Source organism: Orbicella franksi, chromosome 15 (assembly GCF_964199315.1).
Source record: "Orbicella franksi chromosome 15, jaOrbFran1.1, whole genome shotgun sequence".
Lineage (NCBI taxonomy): Eukaryota > Metazoa > Cnidaria > Anthozoa > Scleractinia > Merulinidae > Orbicella > Orbicella franksi.
In genome coordinates, this window is record NC_138159.1 from 17748953 (window position 1) to 17755452 (window position 6500).

General features: G+C 37.0%; 1 protein-coding gene across 1 annotated transcript in view; it reads left to right on the top strand.

Annotated features, from left to right (window-relative positions):
- LOC145469847 (uncharacterized) overlaps window positions 1-2045 on the top strand; it is a 4662-nt gene extending 2617 nt beyond the window's left edge. The window contains exon 2 of the mRNA XM_081453653.1: window positions 1-2045. This exon is cut by the window's left edge and continues 1095 nt beyond it. The gene's annotated coding sequence lies outside the window, so the exon portion shown is untranslated.
- The last annotated feature ends 4455 nt before the right edge of the window (window positions 2046-6500 follow it).

Below are 6500 nucleotides of genomic sequence, written 5' to 3' on the forward strand. Positions count from 1 at the left end.
TTTTTTGCTTTGTCTTCTTTTTCAGAATGGCAGGAAAATGTAGGGCGGAAAAGCTCAAACTTTTCACAGGTTACCGTCTTCGCTTTTACTGGCGAGCAACTGTTTCCCTCCTGGCTTCTTGTAGCTGGTTGTAGGGTGGAAAAATGTTCCGCAACAAGTGCAAAAACGCGTTGTAACAGCGTGTATGTAAAATTTAGAATAGGGGTAGTGTGTAGAAAGTGCTGCTGTAAGTTAATTAACAAGAGTGCAAGGGTTTTATAGTAAAAAAGGAGTTTGCTATATCTTTTTAATTTATTCAATAGGTGTTACGTATCGATCTGTAAAAATTGCACTTTCCACTCTGAATCGTTCTCTGTTTTATGGGCATTTGCAAGATAGGGAAGTTACATCAAAAAGGGCATTGAGGTACACATAAAGTGAGCTGTTGTACTAACCAATTTCAAGCATCCCTTTTATTTAACTATAATTACAATTATGCCATTACTACATACAATTAGTGCTATTGTGTTTGAAAGCAGAGAAATTCTTTTATGGATAGCACTTTATCTTTCCCTCTTCAGAAAAACAGTTGTCACAAAATATTGCTTGCAAGTACCGTTGTTGCTTTCAAGAATATGTATTTTTTGTTTGCTGTTTTTTGAGAAGAATGATGAAAAGTTGTGATGTAACACAATAATGTTCAAGTGCAGGTTGATAGATTTATAAACCATTCATTGTCAAAAAAGCTAACATGCAACAAACATTTAAACAGTTGCCACCTCTTGAGACATTTGTCTTTCCAATGAATTAAATCATAAAAATTGTAAATCATGCACAAATAAATGTAGTGGACTTTAGTGATGTAATTATGTCTGTATCGTTTGTTTCATTTGGTTTGAGAAAAGTGTTACAGCTGGTGGAAGCTCTCATAAGTGGACACTCTCAAGACCCAAAAAAGGTGTGCATAACTAGAGCTGTCTGCTTTCAAGAATGTTTCTCATAAGGGGCCACTAGGGGTGTGAGGGATGAATAAGGGATGCCCAGCTAACTACAAACATTGTAAATACAAGAAATACTGCCATATTAAATAATCTTTTTGTTCTATTACGTTGTGCAATGCTGTGATTATGGCCATAACTGAATACAGTACTGTATACTGCAGTATTAGAACTAGCCATTAGCAATAAATATTTATTTAGTAAGAGCAAATCATAATTGCAGCAAACATTACTGCAACAAAATGCAGTGACACAATTTAGAAAATTATGTTTGATTATCTTTCATAGTCAGGCCCAATTCCTTTTGGGTGTCTGCTGACACGAGCATAAAATAAAGGAAAAGACTAAATCATACTCCCTCAGTGTCCAGGGGTCCATTTCTTGAAACCCCTGGAAACTTTTCGGGCCCACAAAGCTAGTTTTAATTAATCCGTATCCAAAACCAGAGAGGTATGTATGCCCGAGACCTCTTGTATGAAGAGAACCTCTGTCCATATTAATATGTGAATAAAACAGCTCTGTAATCATAAGGATTGAGATTTTGCTACAGCTTTCTGGGTGTGAAAACATTTCGGGACCTTCAAGAAACAGGCCCCAGGGCAGCTTATGGGAATGCCTACTTACAGGGATGAGTAAATAAACAGCTTGTTTGGGAGTTCAAACAGAGTTTTGTGAAGGCTGTTGTAAATAGAATTGTCCGCTTACAAGAGTGTACATTAATTGATAATAAGAGAGCTTAAGACAGTTTCCACTGTAAGTAGACTAGCCATGGTGGCTTAATGGTCAGATTGAACTGTCTAGGTTTGAGCCTTGGCTGGGGTCATAACATTGTGCTCTTGGGTAAGACACATTACCAATACTCCAGCAACGCTTCTCTCCGCCCAGGTGTATAAATGGGTAGCACTGAATTTTAATGCTGGGGGTAACCCTGCAATGGACTGGCACCTCATCCATGCTATGGAAAGAGGGATGTGCCCATGCAGTATGGACCACTTGGCCTGACGCAGACTTAACTAAGTACCTTGCCATCCATTTGAGCTTTTAGCATTCTTCTGAGATTATTAGTGAGCCATATGAGAAATAAAAGTGACAAATATTGTTTTGCAGAGAAAACATTATATAGTATTGAAATGGTTCTTTTCAGGACCACTCTTTTCAGAGTTATGAAAACAAAACAAAAATTGTCAATGCAGCCAATGACCCATTGACAAAAGTAGGAATGGCCATGTAGAGAAATCTTTTGTCTGCCTCATGACAATTGACTGACAGAGAAATATATACAGAAAAAATAATTTTAAAAAAGAAATATTTATTTTCAATACTCATTCAATTTTTCTGCACCACTTCTGGTTTCCCACATAACTTCGGAGAAGTCAACGCTTAAGGAGAAACTGTTGAGAAAACCTTTACCTTTATTACCTTAAGTTTGTTTGTACAAATGAGTTTACATATGTCATGCTTAATTTAATTTTGCTGCCATTGCACATACTCTAAAACAGCTGCATCTGCAAAAAACAAAAGCAGAAGACATTTTTCTAACTGTCACAGCTTCTAAACTAAATATAAAGTTATCAATATCGTAAACTTTCTTCAAGTCGTAAGTTTATGTAAGATACTCAAAAATAGTTCGTGACAAACAGACATCACGCTATGGTCGAATGAAGCAAATTTGGGTCTTAGAAGATTCCTCTTCGAGGTAAAGTTTGAGCAACCAGAACACTGGAAACACCCTTATTTCTATACGTTAAATTGTAGCAGGGTAACTGTAGTTTCATTAGTTAAAGCCGATTCCCATATCAAAAATTGGTTTTTCGGATATTCACAAAACCGCTAGCTCTGTTAAGCTGGACTAGCCAATAAAACAGCGTTGCCAGCGAGTATCGTGAAATCAAATGCGGGGATATTTCATTTAATATTAATAAAGGTTCATAACAACAAGGGTTGGCTGGAGTAAACTTTCACTCAACTTTAATCAAATGAACGGCAGGTTTCTTTCACAGGTCACAGGTCACAGGTCACCAAAAAATATGCCAAAACGTCATAAAACAGATGCATACAAGTGCGTCCCAAGTGTAACTATAACAGCTCATTTCTAAAGAAAAAAGCGTAGGGGAAATTAGCTGTAGCACTGAAATAATAAAAAAAATTGATCCAAAGAAAGCCAAGAGTTATTTCTGTTGAAAACATAAATTGTAGCCTTTCAATATAATATGAAAACGAAAGAGGCTTACACTGATGTTGACAATGAACCAGGGGGGCCTAGAATCTAGTCTGTCACGATGTGTCACACATGCACACGCCATTTTGATGCATCAAAATGGAGGGTTCTGTATGTTTTGCGAAAGGTGGATAGAATTTTATTTTTATGTGACACATGATTTAGCCTTTGCATTTTTACGTGAAAAGTGATTGCTTCTTTTCTTTCTGTGAACGTGAAGCTGTTTTCGAATTTTTTGTGATGCATGAAAAGGCTAATTACTTATGCGTGAAATTGTTTTCAGAAGAGGTGTAGGGGACCGTCTTGTTTCTGTTTAGTACATACTCGTAAAGATTTCAAAAAAAGATAGAAATAAAACAGTTCAATTTGCTATCATAATGAATTATCTTATTACGATAAAATATATGTAACGCTACAGTCTGAAAGCTACATTTCAACCCATTTCGTACATATACCACCCCTAGAAATTTTTTTCATTAAATTTCTACAGTAAAACATTTTTAGTTAGGGTTTGTTGCATGGAAACATCGATAAACCTCTTGGGAATCTCGGGTAAAATTTACATCGCGAGTTTTACTGAGTGCTTTTTGATTGTGACTTGTGACCTGTGACCTGTGCTGTAAAACGCGAAGCGTTATAAACTGAATTTCTAGAATTGAATTCCGACCTCAAATCATTCATCCGACAAATAGTAAAGAGCGGAACACCGGAAACCAGGTACAAAATTTTGCCAGGGCATAGTGTACACATTAACCAGTCAACCATTAATGGGAATTCACATATCACAAAGGAACACAAAAGTCTCGGAGGTTTGAAGATAAATTTTAATTTTGAGGTAAAACAAAAAGTACATTTATCGATCACAACATTCGCTTCACTTGAAAATGAAATGGATTAACTCAAAAACACAAAGGTACCCAGAATATGAAAAAATAACTTCATAGCAATGCAGAACTCGAATTTAGTGAAGGATTGACGAAAAAAGGAATGGTGAGATTTTCTTGTTTAACCACACTTTGAAATCGAAAATGAGAACAACATGGTTTCCTCATCTCCGCAAGATGAGACGAATAAAAATCTAAAATATAAGCTCAAGGAACCAGTAATACGTTTTACTTACCACAGTAGCCATCAGTTCCTTTTGTTTGGCGTCGAATAAGGCATGTGGTACCCTTCGGAGTACTGCAAAAATGAATCAACGCTTGCTTTGCTTCATCTTTGTTGCAAGGAAATCACCATCTTCGTCGATGACGTGACACGAAAAGCGGGGGTGTACTTTGGGAATTTCTGGGTGGGGATGTGCTGCTGGGACCCTGGAACCCTTAGCCAGAGCTAATCAGCTGAATTTTGCTACCCTAAATTAGAGTGAACTCCCCAAACTCCCCCTTCTATCAACACTGTTGAGGCTGAATAGCGTAAATTTAAACTTGCCGATTTGAGTTTTTTTATACTTTTGAGTGTCAATTCCTGTTGTCCTTAGTCTAGATAAAATCTTCAACCAAGTAGTCAGTTTTGTGAAAAATGATACTCTATCCTAGACCCAAACGCTCTGATTTATATGTCCTATCCTAGAGTAAACTGCTTGAAAACCATACCCTTCACAGCGGCACATACCTATATAGCCCATATATGGCAGTGCCCCCCAGCCCCCCACAGGGGTTTATCGACCCTAAAATTGCTATACGCGATATGAAACAGGCAGGTAGCATGCTTTACATGACTTACTAAGGACCTTTTAAAGAATGATTCTCCTTCGAAGGTTCCGTTGTCAAATTCAACAGCACCGAAAACCGCGCGTTCAAGCAAAAGTGCAAAAACAAAAACTTTTTACTTTTTGTGCATGCGCAGACAAAAGTCTCCCTTGTTAAGTGTGTTACAAAGAAAAGATAGCTAGGATTATATTTAAACAGAGATTTGCTGTGAGGTGAGAAACTGTACTTCTAATTTTTCGTACAATTTTCCCACAAATTGCGACTCGGTAACAGGCAAATGCGACTATGGAAAAATGAAAACTAAGATTGTGGCTTTTCTAGCAAGGAGTTTATTTGATTTTCCCTCAAATTTGATCAGTGATTTCTTTTTCCTGTTATCTTTAGTTTTAATTCACAAATACTTGAGAACTTTCCATGATTTATTTGACATAAGATTCTACACTTTTACCATACATTTGCTATTTAACAAATTGACGTCAGTTTTTTATGCATCTGTCCTCTTATTGATGATAAATTGCATCATAACATTGTCAGTGGCTGTGGAACCACGAGCCGCAGGCAAGTGGTTCCGCAGTGTTTCTGATGGCGTCAGAAGGCTCGTGTTGTTCAAGCAATGTTGAACCAGAAAAATTATGCCATTTATGATTCGAAAGGTGATTTTTTCCCCTTATTTTTATAATTGAAGATGTTAACCCTACCACAACATGCCGTTTTGTCTACTCGAGTGCGACTAGATTTTGTAGTAGTGTTCGTAACTTCATTGGGTCGAGCTGCAGTTATAATCAGCTATATGTATATGTTCAAGATTCAAATCAAAAATTGACTCTTGGTCTTTTATCAGAAACTCGTTGCTATTTTGTTGTCTTTTCTTTTTGTCTTTATTAGTTTTTATACAAGTGGGGGCTAATTTCATATCTTTCTTGAGTAGTGCACAGGAAAATAGGTTGAGGAGATCATTTAAGCTTATATTTATTTTACATGTAATAAAATAAAATGTTTAGTGAGATTTTTCTTTAAGTACAAATTATTTATGAAGGAGATCATTATTGTAAGCTTATATTTATTAATGTTAAGATTTTCTTAAAAGTAAAATATTATTTGCATCCAGAGGCAATAGAAATGGTTGATCTGTTCACAATTTATTGTTTCATCAGTTTTATGTACGGAAGTTTGCACCCAGACTTGTCATGTGCGACTGTCCAATAATAGCATCTGCAGTGGCAGATCCAGACCTTGAGCTACATGTAAGGAAGGAGGGAGGGAGGGCAGTTTTGTTTTGCCTGTCCTGCCGGCTTTTCTTATTTCTGTGATTCCTTTGTTTTTTCCCCAAAATAAGGGGGGGCGGGCCCTCCTGGCCCCTCCCACAGAGATGCCACTGACCTGTCTTTTCTTGTGTTAAATGTGAATGAACAGGGGGAGAGGAGGGTTTAATACATAGGAAGTTGCTGGGAGGGGGGATGGGGTGGGAGCGTGAAAGAGAATTTTATATGATTTCTGCACAACTCACTTTGCAATATTCCAGCTTTCACGACCTTGTCACAAATCAATTTTCGCATTTTTAAGCCAAGCTTTAAACACTTCACAATGTGTATA